This window comes from Ranitomeya imitator, chromosome 3 (genome assembly GCF_032444005.1).
Source record: "Ranitomeya imitator isolate aRanImi1 chromosome 3, aRanImi1.pri, whole genome shotgun sequence".
NCBI classification, from domain to species: Eukaryota; Metazoa; Chordata; class Amphibia; order Anura; family Dendrobatidae; genus Ranitomeya; species Ranitomeya imitator.
This window is the reverse complement of record NC_091284.1, coordinates 576,350,865-576,377,906: the sequence shown is the minus strand read 5'-3', so window position 1 is coordinate 576,377,906 and position 27,042 is coordinate 576,350,865. Positions and strand designations below refer to the sequence as shown.

Here is a 27,042-nt window from a genome sequence, read left to right as displayed (position 1 = left end):
AAGAAAGGAAATACCCAGGCAAACCACCCAAGCCATCAATGCAGAACTGACTGAAAAGATCAAGACTGTGCCAAACGTGACCCTGGCACAACACCTCTCCATAAACAACAGTCACCTGCACGATGATAAACACCTCAACAAACAAGGGGTCAGCCTCCTGGCCAAAGAGCTGAAGGACATCGTGCTAAACAGAGACCCCGGGCCTGGATTCAACAGTGGCCATAATCACACTGAAAGACCCCCGAGAACGATAAAGCAGAAAACCCCAAGGCTACCTCCTGAAGCTGGAAACAAAGCTCTTCACCCAGTGTCAGACCATCGGAGGTGGAGACCTCCACCGAGGAGACCACCAAGCCCACACAGATACATGCAGAGCAGAGATAGGAATGAGATAATAAACCTGCTCAATGCACTGCGCAGAATAATAATGTGACTGGATGGAACCAAGCACCGCTATAAAACTGTCAGAAATCCAGTTTGTCCCACACAGCCATACTCATTACAAGATATATACACACAAACCACACAGAAGAATGTCTTCACTTACAATCAGCAGCTGGAATATCCAGGGTCTCAACGCCTCAACCTTTGGATCTAAAACAAAGGACCCTGATTTTATACAAAGTATGAAAAATATAGACATTCAGATCCTCCTGGAAACATGGACCAGAGCCGAAAACGAATCCCTGGTGCCTATTGGATACAAGGAATTCTTGGTCCATGCCCAGAAAAATAAAAACATCAAACAGGGCCGTGGCTCAGGAGGAGTAGCGATCTGGTATAAAGAGGAGCTCCACCAGTACATCAAACCGGTGAAGAAAGGAGGCAGCCACATATGGATCAGAATCAGCAGCTCCATCCTCACCTGTCAGTCTGATGTCCACCTCTGTGCCACCTATATACCACCGCCAGAGTCCCCCTACTTCAATCCAGACTGCTTCGAGATCTTACAAAGAGAAGCCGCCCATTATCAGGCCCTGGGCAAAGTTCTCATCTTTGGAGACCTCAATGCAAGAACAGGGAGAGAGAGAGACTTCCTGACCACGGATGGAAACATCTACATACTTGGAGCAGAGAATGACGGCCAAGACCCTGTACACACTGAGAGAAACAGCTATGACAGTACAGTCAACAAAAGTGGCAGAAAGCTCCTGAACGTATGTAAAAGATTAGGACTTCATAGGATGACTCCTTAGGAAGGTATACACTAAACTCCCATGTAGGGAGGAGTGTAGTTGATTACGCCATTACAGACCTGAACCTGGCAGATGTCAGCGCCTTCATAGTCACCCCACAAACGCACCTGTCAGACCACAGCCAACTTCTTCTGTACATAAAATCTACAGAGAAACCATCCACTCAGAAGCCACAGCAGAGCGGCCTCTTCACCCGGCCTCCATCCTATAAATGGTCCAAAATGTCGGCACTAAGATATAAAGAAGCTTCCAGCAGACCTGAAATACAGCGGATGCTCCACCACTTCTACAACCTTGAGTACATGCCAAACCCAGAGGGAGTGAACCAAGCAGCAAAGGACCTCAACAATATATTCTACGCAATGGCCAGACTGTCTGACCTTAAAAAAGTCGACTACAAGAGACCAAAAGAAACACAGGTCAATGGCTGGTTTGACAGAGAATGTAAAGCTGTACGGAAGACCCTGAGAACAGCCTCCAACAAGAAACATAGAGACCCCAACCACCTGGGTCTGAGGGAAGCCTATGACTCCATACAAAAGCAGTACAAAACCATCCTCAGGAGGAAGAAGCAGAGTTACATCTCTACCAAGCTCAATCAACTCCAAGACGCCCTCCAAGACAACTCCTTCTGGGAACTATGGAACCACATGGGCACCAAAGACAAGAAAAACAACAACCATATCCAAAATGGCAACCTCTGGCTCCAATACTTCAGAGACCTCTATAAAGACATTCCAAAGGAAGGACTAAGCCAAGAACAGGAAAACATAATGGCGAAACTAAAAGCAATGGAGGAAAAAATCAAAAACTTCCAAAACCCGGTGGATACACCTATAACACTACAGGAAGTAACCGAGAGACTCTCCTCCATAAGATGTAGAAAAGCCGGTGGCCTAGATGGAATCCTACCAGAAATGCTGAAGTACAGCCCACCAGAAATACAGGCTGCAATGGTTAAACTCTTCAATATTGTACTGAGTGCCGGCTACTTCCCTCGTACCTGGAACCAAGGCCTCATCACACCCATCCACAAGAGTGGGGACAGGTATGACCCAGCTAACTACAGAGGCATATGCGTCAGCAGCAACCTGGGAAAACTGTTCAACAGTATCCTGAACAAGAGGATCCTCACCTTCCTCACCGAGCACAACGTCCTCAACAAGAGCCAAGCAGGGTTCATGCCGAACCACCGCACCACTGACCACATCTATACTCTGCACAGCCTCATTCAGAGACACGTCTACAATACAAAGAATGGGAAGATATACGCCTGCTTTGTGGACTTTAAAAAGGCTTTTGATTCAGTGTGGCACCCGGGCTTATTCCTGAAACTGCTGGAGAGTGGAATAGGAGGAAAGACCTACGATGTCATCAAAAGCTCCTACACCGAGAACAGCTGCAGCGTGAGTGTGAGCGGCAAAAGAACGGCTTTTTTCCAGCAGAGCCGCGGAGTAAGACAAGGCTGCAGCCTAAGCCCAACGCTCTTCAACATCTACATCAACGAGCTGGCTACCGCCCTGGAATCCTCCTCAGCACCAGGTCTCACCCTCCACGACGCCCAGGTGAAATTCCTGCTGTATGCAGATGACCTGCAGCTGCTGTCACCAACCGAGAAAGGCCTCCAGGACAACCTGAAAATCCTAGAGAAATTCAGCTCCACCTGGGCCCTACCGGTCAACCTAAAGAAAACCAACACCATGGTGTTCCAGAGGAGAAAGAGAAGATCAGACCAACACCCATCATTTATCCTCAACAACTGCGACCTCACAGGAACGGACAAATATACCTACCTGGGCTTAGAGATTCACCGGTCAGGGAACTTCAAACAAGCCATAGAGACCCTGAAAGACAAGGCCTGCAAAACCTTCTATGCCATCCGAAGGACACTCTACCATCTGAAGCCACCAGTGAGGGTCTGGCTAAAAATCTTCGACTCCATCATCGCCCCAATCCTCCTGTATGGCAGCGAAGTCTGGGGTCCTCACACCTACCCAGACTGGTCAAAGTGGGACTCCAGTCCAACAGAAATATTCCACCTGGAATTCTGCAAGCACCTTCTCCAGGTCCATCGGAGCACCTCCAACAGTGCTTGTCGGGCCGAGCTGGGCAGATTCCCTCTACACCTAACAGTTCTAAAGAGGGCGCTGTCATTCCGGGCTCACCTGCATAGGAGCAATCCAAGCTCCCACCACCATAAAGCCCTGATACATGAAGGTGAAACAGAAAAACCAGAACCCCCGGAACAGCCCAGCCAAACCCAACCGGAGCAGAACACCAATCACAACAACCTGACAAAAGCCGGAATTAGGAAGATGGCAGATGAAGGCCAGGAGAGGTATGTCAGTGACTGGAAGAATGATATCATCAGCTCACAGAAACTGACCATGTACCGGAGCCTACAGAGAGACTACAGACTGGCCCCATATCTGGAGAAACTCCCGGACCCCAGAGACCGCCAGATCCTGAGCCGATATAGACTCAGTGCCCACAGTCTGGCCATCGAATGTGGCCGACACAGGCAGAGCTACAAGCCCAGGGAGGAAAGACTGTGCCAACACTGTGATCAGGAGGCCATAGAGGACGAAACCCACTTCCTGCTACACTGCTCCAAATACTCAGCAGTGAGGGACACTCACTTCAGGAGACTCTCACATCTCTTCCCAGACTTCATCACCATGAAGGAGGAAGAGAAAACCTATATCTTGCTGGGAGAAGAAGAGAGAGCGGTGGAGATAGCAGCGCGGTATGTGAGCGAATGTCATAGACTACGAGAAAGAGAACTATGATGCCATGGACTATAGCCCCCAACCTGGACCTGCCCCATCCACCTCCCCTATGCCATGGACTATAGCCCCCACAATGGACCTGCCCCCATCCACCTCCCCTATGCCATGGACTATAGCCCCCACAATGGACCTGCCCCATCCACCTCCCCTATGCCATGGACTATAGCCCCCACCCTGGATCTGCCCCATCCATCTCCCCTATGCCATGGACTATAGCCCCCACCCTGGATCTGCCCCATCCACCTCCCCCCACAGCTCCTACCCATCATCCCCTCAGTCCCTATCCCTATTGCCTCTATACACTTGCTTTGGCAAAACTGATGTGTATTTGGTCCTGCCAATAAAGCTTCTTTGAATCTTGAATCTAGATGAGATAGATAGATAGATAGATGAGATAGATAGATATGGGATAGATAGATAGATAGATAGATAGATTAGATAGATAGATATGGGATAGATAGATAGATAGATAGATAGATAGATAGATATAGATAGATGATAGATATGGGATAGATAGAAAGATAGATAGATGAGATAGATAGATGATAGATAGATAGAGGATAGATAGATAGATATAGATAGATGATAGATATGGGATAGATAGATAGATGAGATAGATAGATAGATAGATAGAGGATAGATAGATAGATATATATAGATAGATGATAGATATGGGATAGATAGATAGATGAGATAGATAGATAGATAGATATAGATAGATGATAGATATGGGATAGATAGATAGATAGATAGATGATAGATAGATGAGATGGATAGATAGATAGATAGATAGATGAGATAGATGGATAGATAGATAGATAGATAGATGAGATAGATGGATAGATAGATATGGGATAGATAGATAGATAGATATAGATAGATGATAGATATGGGATGGATAGATAGATAGATAGATAGATAGATAGATAGATGAGATAGATAGATAGATAGGGGACAGAGAGAGATGGACTGGATGTAGGCAGACAAGCTCCTCAGTACACTGGGCATATGAGGAAGCTTGGGAATTGTGTCCATAAGTCAGAGCCCAGCTGTGTTGCTGAGCCTGCTGCTGACAGGAAGGAGCGTGCAGTGCAGTGAGCAGCCCCTCTCCTCAGCTGTACGAGGACCGTGCGCCTCCTGTGAGGAGGAAGGAAGGAGCCGCGCACACGTCGCCGCCGCCGCATCACCTGCTCCAGACTGACAGCAGAGCATGAGGAGCCGCCACTAGAGCAGCGCGCCGCCCGGCAGATGACTCCAGAGCACTAGGTAGGTTGTTCTCCCTCCTCCTCTCTGTGCTGTGGTATCGCTCATCTCCTGTGCCCACTGCTGTGTGCCCATCTTTGCTGCCCGTCCCCTGGTGTGTTGTGGGTAGTTCCATTCTGATGGTGTATTGGGTGGTACTGGGGAGAGCAGGCTCCAGGCCCTGTGCTCGTCAGTGTGTCTGTGTGATGCTTCCATAGTGCAGTGGGCTGTGTACATTGCTGTTGACGTCATGTTCTCCTTAGCGCTGTCTGCAGGAGCCATCATCTCTGGTTTAGATAATATGTGTGAGGCTTGAGTGCAGCTACAGGTGAAGGATACAGCACTCCGGTCCCCTCCCCCCAAATCACAGTGGTTGTCATGGCGACAGAGCTACCAGCTGCAGCATCCAAGTTATTTGCGCGGAGGAGGAGGAGACGCGGGAGTGCAAGGTTCAGCTGCAGCAGGCGAGACGTGCGCTCCCGGGCCGGTACTGGACAGGAAGCCCGGCTGGTCATGTGACCCGCTGAGGAGCATTACCCTGGGGATGTGTCCCTGTAATCTAATGACCTGCTGAGGAGCACTGCCCTGGGGATGTGTCCCTGTAATCTAATGACCCTGCTGAGGAGCACTGCCCTGTGGATATGTCCCTGTAATCTAATGACCCTGCTGAGGAGCACTGCCCTGGGGATATGTCCCTGTAATCTAATGACCCTGCTGAGGAGCACTGCCCTGTGGATATGTCCCTGTAATCTAATGACCCTGCTGAGGAGCACTGCCCTGGGGATGTGTCACTGTAATCTAATGACCCTGCTGAGGAGCACTGCCCTGTGGATATGTCCCTGTAATCTAATGACCTGCTGAGGAGCACTGCCCTGGGGATGTGTCACTGTAATCTAATGACCCTGCTGAGGAGCACTGCCCTGGGGATTTGTCACTGTAATCTAATGACCCTGCTGAGGAGCCCTGCCCTGGGGATTTGTCACTGTAATCTAATGACCTGCTGAGGAGCACTGCCCTGGGGATGTGTCACTGTAATCTAATGACCCTGCTGAGGAGCACTGCCCTGGGGATTTGTCACTGTAATCTAATGACCCTGCTGAGGAGCCCTGCCCTGGGGATGTGTCACTGTAATCTAATGACCCTGCTGAGGAGCACTGCCCTGGGGATTTGTCACTGTAATCTAATGACCTGCTGAGGAGCCCTGCCCTGGGGATGTGTCACTGTAATCTAATGACCCTGCTGAGGAGCACTGCCCTGGGGATGTAGAACTGTAATCTAATGACCCTGCTGAGGAACACTGCCCTGGGGATGTGTCACTGTAATCTAATGACCCTGCTGAGGAGCACTGCTCTGGGGATGTGTCACTGTAATCTAATGACCCTGCTGAGGAGCACTGCCCTGGGGATGTGTCACTGTAATGACCCTGCTGAGGAGCACTGCCCTGGGGATGTGTCCCTGTAATCTAATGACCTACTGAGGAGCACTGCCCTGGGGATGTGTCCCTGTAATCTAATGACCTGCTGAGGAGCACTGCCCTGGGGATGTGTTCCTGTAATCTAATGACCTGCTGAGGAGCCCTGCCCTGGGGATGTGTCCCTGTAATCTAATGACCTGCTGAGGAGCACTGCCCTGGGGATGTGTTCCTGTAATCTAATGACCTGCTGAGGAGCCCTGCCCTGGGGATGTGTCACTGTAATCTAATGACCCTGCTGAGGAGCACTGCCCTGGGGATGTGTCACTGTAATCTAATGACCCTGCTGAGGAGCACTGCCCTGGGGATGTGTCACTGTAATCTAATGACCCTGCTGAGGAGCACTGCCCTGGGGATGTGTCACTGTAATCTAATGACCTGCTGAGGAGCACTGCCCTGGGGATGTAGAACTGTAATCTAATGACCCTGCTGAGGAGCACTGCCCTGGGGATGTGTCACTGTAATCTAATGACCTGCTGAGGAGCACTGCCCTGGGGATGTGTCACTGTAATCTAATGACCCTGCTGAGGAGCACTGCTCTGGGGATGTGTCACTGTAATCTAATGACCCTGCTGAGGAGCCCTGCCCTGGGGATGTGTCACTGTAATCTAATGACCCTGCTGAGGAGCACTGCCCTGGGGATGTGTCACTGTAATCTAATGACCCTGCTGAGGAGCACTGCCCTGGGGATGTGTCACTGTAATCTAATGACCCTGCTGAGGAGCCCTGCCCTGGGGATGTGTCACTGTAATCTAATGACCCTGCTGAGGAGCACTGCCCTGGGGATGTAGAACTGTAATCTAATGACCCTGCTGAGGAGCACTGCTCTGGGGATGTGTCACTGTAATCTAATGACCCTGCTGAGGAGCACTGCCCTGGGGATGTGTCACTGTAATCTAATGACCCTGCTGAGGAGCACTGCCCTGGGGATGTGTCACTGTAATCTAATGACCCTGCTGAGGAGCACTGCCCTGGGGATGTGTCACTGTAATCTAATGACCCTGCTGAGGAGCCCTGCCCTGGGGATGTGTCACTGTAATCTAATGACCCTGCTGAGGAGCACTGCCCTGGGGATGTAGAACTGTAATCTAATGACCCTGCTGAGGAGCACTGCTCTGGGGATGTGTCACTGTAATCTAATGACCTGCTGAGGAGCACTGCCCTGGGGATGTGTCACTGTAATCTAATGACCCTGCTGAGGAGCACTGCTCTGGGGATGTGTCACTGTAATCTAATGACCCTGCTGAGGAGCACTGCCCTGGGGATGTGTCACTGTAATCTAATGACCCTGCTGAGGAGCCCTGCCCTGGGGATGTGTCACTGTAATCTAATGACCCTGCTGAGGAGCACTGCCCTGGGGATGTAGAACTGTAATCTAATGACCCTGCTGAGGAGCACTGCTCTGGGGATGTGTCACTGTAATCTAATGACCTGCTGAGGAGCACTGCCCTGGGGATGTGTCACTGTAATCTAATGACCCTGCTGAGGAGCACTGCTCTGGGGATGTGTCACTGTAATCTAATGACCCTGCTGAGGAGCACTGCCCTGGGGATGTGTCACTGTAATCTAATGACCTGCTGAGGAGCACTGCCCTGGGGATGTGTCACTGTAATCTAATGACCCTGCTGAGGAGCACTGCCCTGGGGATGTGTCACTGTAATCTAATGACCCTGCTGAGGAGCACTGCCCTGGGGATGTAGAACTGTAATCTAATGACCCTGCTGAGGAGCCCTGCCCTTGGGGATGTGTCACTGTAATCTAATGACCCTGCTGAGGAGCACTGCCCTGGGGATGTAGAACTGTAATCTAATGACCCTGCTGAGGAGCACTGCCCTGGGGATGTGTCACTGTAATCTAATGACCTGCTGAGGAGCATTGCCCTGGGGATGTGTCACTGTAATCTAATGACCCTGCTGAGGAGCACTGCTCTGGGGATGTGTCACTGTAATCTAATGACCCTGCTGAGGATCACTGCCCTGGGGATGTGTCACTGTAATCTAATGACCCTGCTGAGGAGCACTGCCCTGGGGATGTGTCACTGTAATCTAATGACCCTGCTGAGGAGCACTGCCCTGGGGATGTGTCACTGTAATCTAATGACCTGCTGAGGAGCACTGCCCTGGGGATGTGTCCCTGTAATCTAATGACCTGCTGAGGAGCACTGCCCTGTGGATATGTCCCTGTAATCTAATGACCTGCTGAGGAGCCCTGCCTTGGGGATGTGTCCCTGTAATCTAATGACCTACTGAGGAGCACTGCCCTGGGGATGTGTCCCTGTAATCTAATGACCTGCTGAGGAGCACTGCCCTGGGGATGTGTTCCTGTAATCTTATGACCTGCTGAGGAGCCCTGCCCTGGGGATGTGTCCCTGTAATCTAATGACCTACTGAGGAGCACTGCCCTGGGGATGTGTCCCTGTAATCTAATGACCTGCTGAGGAGCACTGCCCTGGGGATGTGTTCCTGTAATCTAATGACCTGCTGAGGAGCCCTGCCCTGGGGATGTGTCCCTGTAATCTAATGACCTGCTGAGGAGCACTGCCCTGGAGATGTGTTCCTGTAATCTAATGACCTGCTGAGGAGCCCTGCCCTGGGGATGTGTCACTGTAATCTAATGACCCTGCTGAGGAGCACTGCCCTGGGGATGTGTCACTGTAATCTAATGACCCTGCTGAGGAGCACTGCCCTGGGGATGTAGAACTGTAATCTAATGACCCTGCTGAGGAGCACTGCCCTGGGGATGTGTCACTGTAATCTAATGACCTGCTGAGGAGCACTGCCCTGGGGATGTGTCACTGTAATCTAATGACCCTGCTGAGGAGCACTGCTCTGGGGATGTGTCACTGTAATCTAATGACCCTGCTGAGGAGCACTGCCCTGGGGATGTGTCACTGTAATCTAATGACCCTGCTGAGGAGCACTGCCCTGGGGATGTGTCACTGTAATCTAATGACCCTGCTGAGGAGCACTGCCCTGGGGATGTGTCACTGTAATCTAATGACCTGCTGAGGAGCACTGCCCTGGGGATGTGTTCCTGTAATCTAATGACCTGCTGAGGAGCCCTGCCCTGAGGATGTGTCCCTGTAATCTAATGACCTGCTGAGGAGCACTGCCCTGGGGATGTGTTCCTGTAATCTAATGACCTGCTGAGGAGCCCTGCCCTGGGGATGTGTCACTGTAATCTAATGACCCTGCTGAGGAGCACTGCCCTGGGGATGTGTCACTGTAATCTAATGACCCTGCTGAGGAGCACTGCCCTGGGGATGTAGAACTGTAATCTAATGACCCTGTTTAGGAGCACTGCTCTGGGGATGTGTCACTGTAATCTAATGACCTGCTGAGGAGCACTGCCCTGGGGATGTGTCACTGTAATCTAATGACCCTGCTGAGGACCACTGCCCTGGGGATGTGTCACTGTAATCTAATGACCCTGCTGAGGAGCCCTGCCCTGGGGATGTGTCACTGTAATCTAATGACCCTGCTGAGGAGCACTGCCCTGGGGATTTGTCAGGCCTCGTTCACACCTTCAGTATTTGGTCAGTATTTTACATCAGTATTTGTAAGCCAAAACCAGGAGTGGGTGATAAATACAGAAGTGGTGCATATGTTTCTATTATACTTACCTTCTAATTGTTCCACTACTGGTTTTGGCTTACAAATACTGATGTAAAATACTGACCACATACTGCTTGTGTGACTGCAGCCTCACTGTAATCTAATGACCCTGCTGAGGAGCACTGCCCTGGGGATGTGTCACTGTAATCTAATGACCTGCTGAGGAGCACTGCCCTGGGGATGTGTTCCTGTAATCTAATGACCTGCTGAGGAGCCCTGCCCTGGGGATGTGTCCCTGTAATCTAATGACCTACTGAGGAGCACTGCCCTGGGGATGTGTCCCTGTAATCTAATGACCTACTGAGGAGCACTGCCCTGGGGATGTGTCCCTGTAATCTAATGACCCTGCTGAGGAGCACTGCCCTGGGGATGTAGAACTGTAATCTAATGACCCTGCTGAGGAGCACTGCCCTGGGGATGTGTCACTGTAATCTAATGACCTGCTGAGGAGCACTGCCCTGGGGATGTGTCACTGTAATCTAATGACCCTGCTGAGGAGCACTGCTCTGGGGATGTGTCACTGTAATCTAATGACCCTGCTGAGGAGCACTGCCCTGGGGATGTGTCACTGTAATCTAATGACCCTGCTGAGGAGCACTGCCCTGGGGATGTGTCACTGTAATCTAATGACCCTGCTGAGGAGCCCTGCCCTGGGGATGTGTCACTGTAATCTAATGACCCTGCTGAGGAGCACTGCCCTGGGGATGTAGAACTGTAATCTAATGATCCTGCTGAGGAGCACTGCTCTGGGGATGTGTCACTGTAATCTAATGACCTGCTGAGGAGCACTGCCCTGGGGATGTGTCACTGTAATCTAATGACCCTGCTGAGGAGCACTGCTCTGGGGATGTGTCACTGTAATCTAATGACCCTGCTGAGGAGCACTGCCCTGGGAATGTGTCACTGTAATCTAATGACCCTGCTGAGGAGCACTGCCCTGGGGATGTGTCACTGTAATCTAATGACCCTGCTGAGGAGCACTGCCCTGGGGATGTGTCACTGTAATCTAATGACCCTGCTAAGGAGCCCTGCCCTGGGGATGTGTCACTGTAATCTAATGACCCTGCTGAGGACCACTGCCCTGGGGATGTGTCACTGTAATCTAATGACCCTGCTGAGGAGCACTGCCCTGGGGATTTGTCACTGTAATCTAATGACCCTGCTGAGGAGCACTGCCCTGGGGATGTGTCACTGTAATCTAATGACCCTGCTGAGGAACACTGCCCTGGGGATGTAGAACTGTAATCTTATGACCTGCTGAGGAGCACTGCTCTGGGGATGTGGCACTGTAATCTAATGACCCTGCTGAGGAGCACTGCCCTGGGGATGTGTCACTGTAATCTAATGACCCTGCTGAGGAGCACTGCTCTGGGGATGTGTCACTGTAATCTAATGACCCTGCTGAGGAGCACTGCCCTGGGGATGTGTCACTGTAATCTAATGACCCTGCTGAGGAGCACTGCCCTGGGGATGTGTCACTGTAATCTAATGACCCTGCTGAGGAGCACTGCCCTGGGGATGTGTCACTGTAATCTAATGACCCTGCTGAGGAGCCCTGCCCTGGGGATGTGTCACTGTAATCTAATGACCCTGCTGAGGAGCACTGCCCTGGGGATGTAGAACTGTAATCTAATGACCCTGCTGAGGAGCACTGCTCTGGGGATGTGTCACTGTAATCTAATGACCTGCTGAGGAGCACTGCCCTGGGGATGTGTCACTGTAATCTAATGACCCTGCTGAGGAGCACTGCTCTGGGGATGTGTCACTGTAATCTAATGACCCTGCTGAGGAGCACTGCCCTGGGGATGTGTCACTGTAATCTAATGACCCTGCTGAGGAGCACTGCCCTGGGGATGTGTCACTGTAATCTAATGACCCTGCTGAGGAGCACTGCCCTGGGGATTTGTCACTGTAATCTAATGACCCTGCTGAGGAGCACTGCCCTGGGGATGTGTCACTGTAATCTAATGACCCTGCTGAGGAACACTGCCCTGGGGATGTAGAACTGTAATCTTATGACCTGCTGAGGAGCACTGCTCTGGGGATGTGGCACTGTAATCTAATGACCCTGCTGAGGAGCACTGCCCTGGGGATGTGTCACTGTAATCTAATGACCCTGCTGAGGAGCACTGCCCTGGGGATGTGTCACTGTAATCTAATGACCCTGCTGAGGAGCACTGCCCTGGGGATGTGTCTCTGTAATCTAATGACCTGAGGAGCACTGTCCTGGGGATGTACGACTGTAATCTAATGACCCTGCTGAGGAGCACTGCCCTGGGGATGAAATGCTTCTAAGTAAAAAAGGAAATGACAGCACTCACCCAATTCTTTAGAAGGTGAATGTGCCCTTTATTGGTTTTCTTTGAGGTAAACTGCCCTGAGATGTCATGCACCACTGTAAACCTATGACCTGCTAGGGAGCACTGTCCTGGGGATGTACCACTGTAAACCAATGACCTGCTAGGGAGCACTGTCCTGGGGATGTACCACTGTAAACCAGTGACCTGCTGGGGAGCACTGTCCTGGGGATGTACCACTGTAAACCAGTGACCTGCTGGGGAACACTGCCCTGGGAATGTGTCTCTGTAATCTAGTGACCCGCTGGAGAACACTGATCTGGGAATCACATACCACTGTAAACTAGTGACCTACTGATCCACACTGCACTGGGGCTGTACCCCTGTAAACTAGTGACCTGCTGACATACAGTATACTGCACTGGGAATCATTTATCAATGAAAGCTAGAGACCTGCTGAGGTACATTGCACCAGGGTCGGGAAAATGTATTTTGGTGCCCTAGGGAGACAAATCCATGATGTTCCACCACCCCTGCCAAGCAAAAGAATGGGTCAGAGACTAAGGTAATAGGTCCTCTAATGCAACCCTCCTCTGATGGGTCTGATAACAAACTTAGATGACCAGCGACCACATCCACTAGAATTGTTACCTTTTTCACCAAATAATAACGGCAAGCGTAAAAAAAAAAGTTATGTACTCTAGGTGTGTGCCCTAACAGAGAGTGCAATTTCACAAATATAGAAGCATTCATTGTTTGCGGACCATTTCCAATATACTAGGGGCAAATAACGATATTCATCCCTGATATCCTATATTTTAAATGTAATACCCAAGAATAGTTATGGAAACTAATATAGCTCAATTATAATGATGGCCACTAGGTTTTAATTAAAGGGCTTGTCTACTATCCGGACAACCCCTTCTCAATCTGATAAATTATTTGTTATCTGTTAACTTATGCAAATTGTCTCTTCAGAGAGGAAGAAGACTAGAACCCTAGTGCCACCTATTGGAAGTAGCAATTCTAACAGTCATACATTATATGAGCTGTGAGCTGATATTAATAGCCTGGGAAGCTCCATGGGTATTATTCCCTTCCCAGGCTATAAACATATACATTGGCCCCCCAATTTATATTTGTTTGAATGCAGATTGCACATTTTCTGTTAGTACAATAAACCTCATTTCAAGGCAGAAACATTACTGTGTCCAACAGTTATTAGATATATGAAACTGAAATAGCTGTTGCAAAAAAAACAATTTTTATAAAACATTAAGCTTAAGATTCATAGGGGTGCCCAAACTTTTTCATATAATTGTATCTACCTATTTTATATGTATTTTCTGTATGCAATCCATCTCTTCTATCCTGTCGGCTCCTGCTATGATTTCACTGTACACTGCTGCTGAATTGCCGACTTTTCTTCTGTCTAGCTACCTAAGTAATATACTGTATATACATATATGTGTGTCACTGACATCTATATATCTACGTATTCTATGTGTATATATCTATTCAATTTTAACCTGTCAGTGTGAGTGTCAGTTTTTTTTTCTCTGGGGGCATTCAACTTTATTAGCATGTACAAAGAGACACAAGTTATCCCCAAAAACGCATGAAAAAAACACACCAAAACCGCAACAAAAATGCACTAAAAATCACCAAAACATGGATTTTTGCTGCAGCTTCTTTCCTGCCAAGAAACCAGGTTTTGCTGCAGAAAAAAAAAACAAAACAAAAATGCCCAGTATGAACATACCCTTAACCCCTTAACCCCTTCATGACCGGGGGATTTTTCGTTTTTCCGTGTTCGTTTTTCGCTCCCCTCCTTCCCAGAGCCATAACTTTTTTATTTTTCCGTCAATTTGGCCATGTGAGGGCTTATTTTTTGCGGGACGAGTTGTACTTTTGAACGACATCATTGGTTTTAGCATGTCGTGTACTAGAAAACGGGAAAAAAATTCCAAGTGCGGTGAAATTGCAAAAAAAGTGCAATCCCACATTGGTTTTTTGTTTGGCTTTTTTGCTAGGTTCACTAAATGCTAAAAATGACCTGCCATTATGATTCTCCAGGTCATTACGAGTTCATAGACACCAAACATGACTAGGTTATTTTTTATCTAAGTGGTGAAAAAAAATTCCAAACTTTGCTAAAAAAAAAAAAAAAAAAAATTGCGCCATTTTCCGATACTCGTAGCGTCTCCATTTTTCGTGATCTGGGGTCGGTTGAGGGCTTATTTTTTGCGTGCCGAGATGACGGACATGTGACGGTGGTCGGCGATGACGTCATTTCCGGCCGCCCGGCCGGAAGCGGTAGTTAAATGCCGCTGTCTGCGTTTGACAGCGGCATTTAACTAGTTAATAGGTGCGGGCAGATCGCGATTCTGCCCGCGCCTATTACGGGCACATGTCAGCTGTTCAAAACAGCTGACATGTCCCGGCTTTGGTGCGGGCTCACCGCGGAGCCCTGCATCAAAGCTGGGGAGCCGGCATCGGACAGTATAGTACGTCCGATGCCGGTAAGGGGTTAAGCCCCGAGGGTGGTTTGCACGTTAATGACCAGGCCAATTTTTACAATTCTGACCACTGTCCCTTTATGAGGTTATAACTCTGGAACGCTTCAACGGATCTTGGCGATTCTGACATTGTTTTCTCGTGACATATTGTTCTTCATTTTAGTGGTAACATTTATTCGATATAACTTGCGTTTATTTGTGAAAAAAAACGGAAATTTGGCGAAAATTTAGAAAATTTCGCAATTTTCCAACTTTAAATTTTTATGCCCTTAAATCACAGAGATATGTCACGCAAAATACTTAATAAGTAACATTTCCCACATGTCTACTTTACATCAGCACAATTTTGGAACCAAAATTTTTTTTTGTTAGGGAGTTATAAGGGTTAAAAGTTGACCAGCAATTTCTCATTTTTACAACACCATTTTTTTTTAGGGACCACATCTCATTTGAAGTCATTTTGAGGGGTCTATATGATAGAAAATACCCAAGTGTGACACCATTCTAAAAACTGCACCCGTCAAGGTGCTCAAAACCACATTCAAGAAGTTTATTAACCCTTCAGGGGTTTCACAGGAATTTTTGGAATGTTTAAATAAAAATGAATATTTAACTTTTTTTCACACAAAATTTATTTCAGCTCCAGTTTGTTTTATTTTACCAAGGGTAACAGGATAAAATGGATGCCAAACGTTGTTGTACAATCTGTACAGAGTACGCTGATACCCCATATGTGGGGGTAAACCACTGTTTGGGCGCATGGCAGAGCTCGGAAGGAAAGGAGCGCCATTTTACTTTTCAATGCAAAATTGACTGGAATTGAGATGAGATGCCATGTTGCGTTTGGAGAGCCCCTGATGTGCCTAAACATTGAAATCCCCACAAGTGACACCATTTTGGAAAGTAGATCCCTTAAGGAACTTATCTAGAGGTGTGGTGAGCACTTTGACCCAACAAGTGCTTCACAGAAGTTTATAATGCAGAGCCGTAAAAATAAAAAATCATATTTTTTCACAAAAATGATCTTTTCGCCACCAATTTTTTATTTTCCCAAGGGTAAGAGAAGAAATTAGACCACAAAAGTTGTTGTGCAATTTGTCCTGAGTGCGACGATACCCCATATGTGGGGGTAAACCACTGTTTGGGCGCATGACAGAGCTCGGAAGGAAAGGAGCGCCATTTGACTTTTCAATGCAAAATTGACTGGAATTGAGATGGGACGCCATGTTGCGTTTGGAGAGCCCCTCATGTGCCTAAACATTGGAACCCCTCACAAGTGACACCATTTTGAAAAGTAGACCCCTTAAGGAACTTATCTAGATGTGTGGTGAGCACTTTGACCCAACAAGTGCTTCACAGAAGTTTATAATGCAGAGCCGTAAAAAAAAAAAAAAAAACTAGACCCCCTAAGGAACTTATCTAGATGTGTTTTGAGAGTTTTGAACCTCCAAGTGTTTCACTACAGTTTATAACGCAGAGCCGTTTAAATAATTTTTTTTTTTTTTCGCAAAAATTATTTTTTAACCCCCAGTTTTGTATTTTCACAAGGGTAACAGAATAAATTGGACCCCAAAAGTTGTTGTCCAATTTGTCCTGAGTACGCTGATACCCAATATGTCGGGGGGAACCACTGTTTGGGCGCATGGCAGAGCTCGGAAGGGAAGGAGCACCATTTAGAATGCAGACTTAGATGGATTGGTCTGCAGGAGTCACGTTGCATTTGCAGAGCCCCTGATGTACCCAAACAGTGCAAACCCCCCACAAGTGACCCCATATTAGAAACTAGACCTCCCAAGGAACTTATCTAGATGTGTTGTGAGAACTTTGAACCCCTAAGTGTTTCACTACAGTTTATAACGCAGAGCCGTGAAAATAAAAAATCCTTTTTTTTTCCCACAAAAATGATTTTTAGCCCCCCAAATTTTTATTTTCCCAAGGATAACAAGAGAACTTGGACCCAAAAAGTTGTTGTCCAATTTGTCTCGAGTACGATGATACCCCATATGTTGGGGTAAACCCCTGTTTGGGTACACGGAAGAGCTCGGAAGTGAAGGAGCACTGTTTTACTTTTTCAATGCAGAGTTGGCTGGAATTGAGATCGGACGCCATGTCGCGTTTGGAGAGCCCCTGATGTGCCTAAACAGAGGAAACCCCCCAATTATAAATGAAACTCTAATCCAAACACACCCCTAACCCTAATCCCAACTGTAACCCTAACCACACCTCTAACCCAGACACACCCCTAACCCTAATCCCAACTGTAACCCTAACCACACACCTAACCCTGACACACCTCTAATTCTAATCCCAACCCTAATCCCAACCGTAAATGTAATCCAAACCCTAACCCTAGCCCTAACCCTAATGGGAAAATGGAAATAAATACATTTTTTTAAATTTTATTATTTTTCCCTAAGGCTAGGTTCACATTGCGTTAGGGAAATCCGTTTAGCGCTAGCGGATTGCGCTAATGCAATGTCTTTTTAGGTGTCGTGTTTAGTGGTCGCGTTAACGTCCCCGCTCTGGAAGATCGGGGATCGGACCTCGGGCGCGCCGCGGACGCTGCAAGCCGCGTCCGAGGCGCGCCACAAAAGAACGGCATCTTGCTAGCGCGAGCCGAAAATGGCACGCTCTAGCGATGCGCTACACTCGAAAATCACATTGCTGTCAATGGGTGTGCTAACGGACCCGTTGCACGGCGTTAATTGTGACATTTTCGCCGTGCAACGCTGTCCGTTAGCATTAACCCATTAACGCAATGTGAACCTAGCCTAACTAAGGGGGTGATGAAGGGGGGTTTGATTTACTTTTATAGCGTTTTTTATATCGGATTTTTATGATTGGCAGCCGTCACACACTAAAAGACGCTTTTTATAGCAAAAAAGTTTTTGCGTCTCCACATTTTGAGACCTATAATTTTTCCATATTTTGGTCCACAGAGTCATGTGAGGTCTTGTTTTTTGCGGACGAGTTGACGTTTTTATCGGTTACATTTTCGGACACGTGACAGTTTTTGATCGCTTTTTATTCCGATTTTTTGTGAGGCAGAATGACCAAAAACCAGCTATTCATGAATTTCTTTTGGGGTAGGCGTTTATACCGTTCCGCGTTTGGTAAAATTGATAAAGCAGTTTTATTCTTCGGGTCAGTACGATTACAGCGATACCTCATTTATATCATTTTTTTTATGTTTTGGCGCTTTTATACGATAAAAGCTATTTTATAGAAAAAATAATTATTTTGGCATCGCTTTATTTTGAGGACTATAACTTTTTTATTTTTTTGGTTATGATGCTATATGGCGGCTCATTTTTTGCGGGACAAGATGACGCTTTCAGCGGTATCATGGTTATTTATATCTGTCTTTTTGATCGCGTGTTATTCCACTTTTTGTTCAGCGTTATGATAATAAAGCGTTGTTGTTTTGGCTCGTTTTTTTTTTTTTTCTTACGGTGTTCACTGAAGGGGTTAACTAGTGGGACAGTTTTATAGGTCGGGTCGTTACGGACGCGGCGATACTAAATATGTGTACTTTTGTTGTTTTTTTGTTTTTTTTTTAGATAAAGAAATGTATTTATGGAAATATTTTTTTTTTCTTCTTTATTTAGGAATTTTTTTTTTTTTTTTTTACACGTGTGGAAATTTTTTTTTCTACTTTTTCACTTTGTCCCAGGGGGGGACATCACAGATCACCGATCTGACAGTGTGCACAGCACTCTATCAGATCGGTGATCTGACATACAGCCGGGCAGGATTAGAGCTGCAGCTGCAGCCTGATCCTGACCCGGAAGTGCTCCCTGCAGGACCCGGATGCAGCCCGGCGGCCATTCTGGATCCGGGGACTGCAGGGAGAAGACGCTTGGTACACGGTGAGTACATCACCGTGTACCGATCGTCTCAGGGAAGCACACAGGGAGCCCCCTCCCTGCGCGATGCTTCCCTGCACCGCCGGCACATCGCGATCATCTTTGATCGCGGTGTGCCGGGGGTTAATGTGCCGGGAGCGGTCCGTGACCGCTCCTGGCACATAGTGCCGGATGTCAGCTGCAATAGGCAGCTGACACCCGGCCGCGATCGGCCGCGCTCCCCCCGTGAGCGCGGCCGATCGCATATGACGTACTATCCCGTCACTGGGAATTAAGTCCCAGGTCACCTGGACGGGATAGTACGTCTTATGGGATTAAGGGGTTAATACGCTTGCATTGAGCGAGGCCTCGCCCATCTAGTCGGCACATGGCCGCATGTATGCAAATCACATACTTGCTGTCACGCGACCACTGCCAGTACTGGAGAATCCTCACAGCATGCAGCGCGACTGCAGACTTGTAGTTCAAAAATGGACATCCCCTTTAAGGCCGGCGTCACACTGGCATTTTAAACGTCCGAGTGCAATGCGATAAAAAATCGCATTGCACTCGGACCAATGTTAAGCTATGGGGCAGCTCCCAGCAGCCGACTTTTTGTCGGCCGTTTTCCTCGGTCCGAGACAATCGCAGCATGCTGCGATTGTCTCGGACCGAGGAAAACTCTCGGCTCACTCGCACCCATATAAGCCTATGGGTGCGAGTGAGACAGAGCACACCACTCGGATATCATCCGAGTGATGTGCGTTATAAGCGGACCCCAGCAATGGAGGAGATGGAGAAATTTATTTCTCCGCCTCCTCTGCAGCTGTGCTCCGACCCTCCCTGTGCGAGAGAATCGGAGCACAGATGCATGACACTCTGGTGTGACGCTGGCCTAATACGCTACATCCACTACACTGTCTGCCATCATAAGCTATAACCACCAGACTTTCCGTCCTTATAAACTACGACCTATACCATGACTATCCCCTCTCCACTGCGTTCTTTTACACTCCCTTTATCTCCAACCTGTCTCCCCTGTCATGCTAACTTCTCTCCATACTGTGCCCCAATTTCACGCTGCATCCTTTCTATATCCATTCTGTGCCTACTTGTTCACACTATGCCCTCTCTAAACTGTACCCCCTCCTCACTCTGTCCTCCTACACAGTATGATGGGTCACCACAGCAGTCCGTAATGTATAGCCACAATAGCCACCCAGTATACTGTAAGATGTCCACCGCAGGCACCCATTATACTGTAAGATGTCCATCACGGCCACTCAATATAAAGTAAGATATTCACCACAGCCCCCAATACAGTAGAGTGGCACAGGATCCCATACAATATAATTTCCACCACAGCCCACCATACAGAATGGTCACCACAACCCTCATACAGTATGATGGCCCCTACAGTATTAGCGTACCCATAGCCCATCATACAATATGAAGGCCCCCCCAGTCCTCAATACAGTATAATTTCCTCATAGCCCCTTAAATATAGTATAAGTCCCCCCCCCTGCGCCAAACACAGTACCGTGTCCACCATAGCCCCCAGTGTGAGGTATGGTCACCACCGCCCCCTCTACAGTATAATGTCCTTTACAGCCCCCTATGCAGTATGGCCATCACAGCCCCCTATACAGAGTGATATTCCCAGTGCCCCTTTACAGAATGATGTCTCTGCAGCCTATGATATAATGTTCTCCACAGCCTTCAGTATACAGTCATGGCCAAAAGTTTTGAGAATGCGACAAATATTAATTTTTACAAAGTCTACTGCTTCATTTTTTCTAATGGCAATTTGCATATACTCCTGAATGTCAGAGTGATCAGTTTAACAGCAATTACTGTACTTGCAAAGTCAATATTTGCCCAGAAAATGAACTTTAACCCCCAAAACACATTTCAACATCATTGCAGTTGTGCCTTAAAAGGAGCAGCTAACATCGTTTTAGTGATTGATCGCCAGCCCTGTCCTCATCAACACCCACACCTGTGTTAATGGATCAATCAGTCATGATTAAGTAAGAATGACATCACTGGACACTTTAAAAGGAGGCTGGTGCTTGGTATCATTGTTTCTCTTCAGTTAACCATGGTTATCTCTAAAGAAACACGTGCAGCCATCATTGCACTGCACAAAAATGGCCTAACAGGGAAGAGTATCGCAGCTACAAAGATTGCACCTCAGTCAACAATCTATCGCATCATCAAGAACTTCAAGGAGAGAGCTTCCATTGTTGTCAAAAAGGCTCCAGGGCGCCCAAGAAACGCCAGCAAGCGCCAGGACCGTATCTTAAAACTGTTTCAGCTGCGGGATCGGACAACCAGCAGTGCCGAGCTTTCACAGGAATGGCAGCAGGCTGGTGTGAGTGCTTCTGCACGCACTGTGAGGCGGAGACTCTTTGAGCAAGGCCTGGTTTCAAGGAGGACAGCAAAGAAGCCACTTCTCTCCAGAAAAAACATCAGGGACCGACTGATATTCTGCAAAAGGTACAGGGAGTGGACTGCTGAGGACTGGGGCAAAGTCATTTTCTCTGATGAATCCCCTTTTTGATTGTTTGGGACATTTGGAAAACAGCTTATTCGGAGAAGAAGAGGTGAGCGCTACCACCAGTCTTGTCTCATGCCAACTGTAAAGCATCCTGAAACCATTCATGTGTGGGGTTGCTTCTCAGCCAAGGGAGTCGGCTCACTCACAGTCTTGCCTAAAAACACAGCTATGAATATAGAATGGTACCAGATTGTCCTCCAAGAGCAACTTCTCCCAACCGTCCAAGAGCAGTTTGGCGCCCAACAATGCCTTTTCCAGCATGATGGAGCACCTTGCCATAAAGCAAAGGTGATAACTAAATGGCTCATGGAACAAAACATAGAGATTTTGGGTCCATGGCCTGGAAACTCCCCAGATCTTAATCCCATTGAGAACTTGTGGTCAATCATCAAGAGACGGGTGGACAAACAAAAACCAACAAATTCTGGCAAAATGCAAGCATTGATTATGCAAGAATGGACGGCTATCAGTCAGGATTTGGTCCAGAAGTTGATTGAGAGCATGCCAGGGAGAATTGCAGAGGTCTTGAAGAAGAAGGGTCAACACTGCCAATATTCACTTGCTGCATTAACTCATTCTAACTGTCAATATCACCTAATGGTACTCATAATATGATTGCAATTATATTTCTGTATGTGATATAAACATCAGACAAACACTAATAAAAACCAGAGGGCAGCAGATCATGTGAAAATATAATTTTGGTGTCGTTCTCAAAACTTCTGGCCATGACTGTAATATCCCTCACAGCCCGAATACAGTATGATATCCCTAAAACCTCCAATATAATGTTCCCTTCAGCCTCCTGTACACTGTAATGTCCCCAAAGCCCCCCTATATAATACAGCCCAAGTATAATGTCCTCCACAGCCCTCCATTCAGGGGTCAAATAATATACGGTAAGGCTATGTGCACATGTTCAGGATTTCTCGCAGAAAATTCCTGAGAAAAACCGGACATTTTCTGCTAGAAATCCGCAAGAAATCTGCATGCGGTTTTGCCGCGTTTTTGCCGCGTTTTTTCCCGGACACTTCCCAATGCATTTTGTAGTGGGAAATCCGCAAAAAAACTGCAAAATTAATGAACATGCTGCGGTTTTTACCGCAATGCGTTTTTTTCGCGGAAAAAAAACGCATCATGTGCACAAAACATGCAAAATTCATTCTAAATGATGGGATGCTTATTGTATGCGTTTTTTTTTTTTTTTGCGGTTTTATAGCGTTTTTTTCGGGAAAAACCGCGAAAAAACCGCCAACGTGTGCACACAGCCTAATACATTTTTTTTTTTTTAAAAAAAGCTCATACTCATCTAATCCTGGTCCTGTGTTCACCACGGCCGCTGCATCCTCTACTATCTGATATAGCAGCGGCTCAGGATGGTGTGATGTTATTGCACTGCCCAATGTCCTCTGCTTAGCGCCGTCCTCCAACAGAGCACAGCCCAGAATTAGCCTACATCACTTGTATTTGCATCTTAAATTAGCTGATTGGTGGAGGTTCTCTGTCGTACACCCACCAATCACATAATGATTACCATCCTAAGGATAGGCCATCAGTATAAGGCCGGCGTCACACTACTGTGTTTTACGGACGTAAGAGAGGTGCAGAAAATACGGATTGCATACGGTACAATGCTTCTCTATGCCCCAGCTCCTATCAGCCGTATTTTACTGATCCGTATTATACGGTCTTCTATGGCCGTAGAAAATCGCAGCATGCTGTGTTTGTCACCGTATTGCGCAAAAACTACGCCAATGAAAGTCTATGGGAGCCAGAAAAATACGGATTACACACGGACCAGCAGTGTGACTTGCGAGAAATACGCAGCGGTGTTCTATAGAAAAGCCGGCAATTCAGTGCGGTGTACAGTAAAATCACACCGACAGGCTACAATAGAATAGCTAAAATAAATGTCTACACATAGTATAGGGGTATATATATATATATATATATATATATATCAGTGAGACACATATATGTATATATAATAATATTTCATACAGCGCTAGATAGCTTAAAAGCCGGTAATTCAATTGCCGGCTTTTGCTTTCTCCTTCCTAAACCCGACATGATATGAGACATGGTTTACATACAGTAAACCATCTCATATCCCTTTTTTTTTTGCATATTCCACACTACTAATGTTAGTAGTGTGTATGTGCAAAATGTAGGCTCTGTAGCTATTGAATTAAAGGGTTAAATCGCGGAAAAAATTGGCGTGGCCTCCCGCGCAATTTTCTCCGCCAGAATGGTAACGCCAGTGACTGAGGGCAGATATTAATAGCCTGGAGAGGGTCCATGGTTATTGCCCCCCCCTTGGCTAAAAACATCTGCCCCCAGCCACCCCAGAAAAGGCACATCTGGAAGATGCGCTTATTCTGGCACTTGGCCACTCTCTTCCCATTCCCATGTAGCGGTGGGATATGGGGTAATGAAGGGTTAATGTCACCTTGCTATTGTAAGGTGACATTAAGCCAGATTAATAATAAAGAGGCGTCAATTATGACACCTATCCATTATTAATCCAGTAGTATGAAATGGTTAAAAAACACACACACACATTATTACAAAGTCTTTTAATGAAATAAATAGACAGGTTGTTGGAATATTTTATTATTCTGGTAATCCACCTGAAGACCCTCGTCCTGTAACAAAGTTAAAATAAAAAAACAACAATATCCCATACCTACCGTCGTTCTGTAACGTCCCACGATGTAAATCCATCTGAAGGGGTTAACTTTTTTTACAAGCAGAAGATCTGTTAATGCAGCTGTGCTTCTGTCTGTAAAACCCCAGCAAATGAATGGAAAGTAGGTCAATGACCTTCAGTTGCGGTGAGGCGCCCTCTGCTGGATGTCCTCATATGAACTCGAGCGTGGGAAAATATTCTGAAAAGTTCCCAGGCTCGAGTTCATATGAGGACATCCAGCAGAGGGCGCCTCACCACAACTGAAGGTAAATACAGGTCATTGACCTACTTTCCATTCATTCACTGGGGTTTTACAGACAGAAGCACAGCTGCATTAGCAGGCTTCTGCTTGTAAAAAAGTTAACCCCTTCAGATGGATTTACATCGTGGGACGTTACAGAACGACGGAAGGTATGGGATATTGTTGTTTTTTTATTTTAACTTTGTTACAGGACGAGGGTCTTCAGGTGGATTACCAGAATAATAAAATATTCCAACAACCTGTCTATTTATTTCATTAAAAGACTTTGTAATAATGTGTGTGTGTGTTTTTTAACCATGTCATGCTATTGGATTAATAATGGATAGGTGTCATAATTGACGCCTCTCCATTATTAATCTGGCTTAATGTCACCTTACAATAGCAAGGTGACATTAACCTTTCATTACCTCATATCCCACCACTACATGGGAATGGGAAGAGAGTGGCCAAGTGCCAGAATAGGCGCATCTTCCAGATGTGCCTTTTCTGGGGTGGCTGGGGGCAGATGTTTTTAGCCAGGTAGGGGGGCAATAACCATGGACCCTCTCTAGGCTATTAATATCTGCCCTCAGTCACTGACTTTACCATTCTGGCGGAGAAAATTGCGCGGCAGCCCACGCCAATTTTTTCCGCGATTTAACCCTTTATATCAATAGCTACAGAGCCCACATTTTGCATATACACACTACTAACAGTAGTGTGGAATATGCAAAAAAAAGGGGATATGAGATGGTTTACTGTATGTAGACCATGTCTTATATCATGTCGGGTTTAGGAAGGAGAAAGCAAAAGCCGGCAACTGAATTACCGGCTTTTAAGCTATCTAGCGCTGTATGAAATATTAATATGTATATATATATATATACAGTGGGGCAAAAAAGTATTTAGTCAGTCAGCAATAGTGCAAGTTCCACCACTTAAAAAGATGAGAGGCGTCTGTAATTTACATCATAGGTAGACCTCAACTATGGGAGACAAACTGAGAAAAAAAAATCCAGAAAATCACATTGTCTGTTTTTTTATCATTTTTTTTGCATATTATGGTGGAAAATAAGTATTTGGTCAGAAACAAACAATCAAGATTTCTGGCTCTCACAGACCTGTAACTTCTTCTTTAAGAGTCTCCTCTTTCCTCCACTCATTACCTGTAGTAATGGCACCTGTTTAAACTTGTTATCAGTATAAAAAGACACCTGTGCACACCCTCAAACAGTCTGACTCCAAACTCCACTATGGTGAAGACCAAAGAGCTGTCAAAGGACACCAGAAACAAAATTGTAGCCCTGCACCAGGCTGGGAAGACTGAATCTGCAATAGCCAACCAGCTTGGAGTGAAGAAATCAACAGTGGGAGCAATAATTAGAAAATGGAAGACATACAAGACCACTGATAATCTCCCTCGATCTGGGGCTCCACGCAAAATCCCACCCCGTGGAGTCAGAATGATCACAAGAACGGTGAGCAAAAATCCCAGAACCATGCGGGGGGACCTAGTGAATGAACTGCAGAGAGCTGGGACCAATGTAACAAGGCCTAACATAAGTAACACACTACGCCACCATGGACTCAGATCCTGCAGTGCCAGACGTGTCCCACTGCTTAAGCCAGTACATGTCCGGGCCCGTCTGAAGTTTGCTAGAGAGCATTTGGATGATCCAGAGGAGTTTTGGGAGAATGTCCTATGGTCTGATGAAACCAAACTGGAACTGTTTGGTAGAAACACAACTTGTCGTGTTTGGAGGAAAAAGAATACTGAGTTGCATCCATCAAACACCATACCTACTGTAAAGCATGGTGGTGGAAACATCATGCTTTGGGGCTGTTTCTCTACAAAGGGGCCAGGACGACTGATCCGGGTACATGAAAGAATGAATGGGGCCATGTATCGTGAGATTTTGAGTGCAAACCTCCTTCCATCAGCAAGGGTATTGAAGATGAAACGTGGCTGGGTCTTTCAACATGACAATGATCCAAAGCATACCGCCAGGGCAACGAAGGAGTGGCTTCGTAAGAAGCATTTCAAGGTCCTGGAGTGGCCTAGCCAGTCTCCAGATCTCAACCCTATAGAAAACCTTTGGAGGGAGTTGAAAGTCCGTGTTGCCAAGTGAAAAGCCAAAAACATCACTGCTCTAGAGGAGATCTGCATGGAGGAATGGGCCAACATACCAACAACAGTGTGTGGCAACCTTGTGAAGACTTACAGAAAACGTTTGACCTCTCTCATTGCCAACAAAGGATATATTACAAAGTATTGAGATGAAATTTTGTTTCTGACCAAATACTTATTTTCCACCATAATATGCAAATAAAATGTTAAAAAAAACAGACAATGTTATTTTCTGGATTTTTTTTTCTCAGTTTGTCTCCCATAGTTGAGGTCTACCTATGATGTAAATTACAGACGCCTCTCATCTTTTTAAGTGGTGGAACTTGCACTATTGCTGACTGACTAAATACTTTTTTGCCCCACTGTATATATATATATAATGTGTTACTGACATATATATATATATATATACAGTATATCTATAATATAACGCTGGGAGCGTCACTCTGTC

The 27,042-nt window shown here is 46.7% G+C and overlaps 1 protein-coding gene across 1 annotated transcript in view; it reads left to right on the top strand.

Annotated features, from left to right (window-relative positions):
- Nucleotides 1-5,038: 5,038 nt before the first annotated feature.
- Nucleotides 5,039-27,042, top strand: part of NALCN (sodium leak channel, non-selective) — a 1,007,092-nt gene continuing 985,088 nt past the window's right edge. Inside the window, exon 1 of the mRNA XM_069757980.1 lies at nt 5,039-5,251. The gene's annotated coding sequence lies outside the window, so the exon portion shown is untranslated. The remainder of the gene's footprint in view (nt 5,252-27,042) is intronic.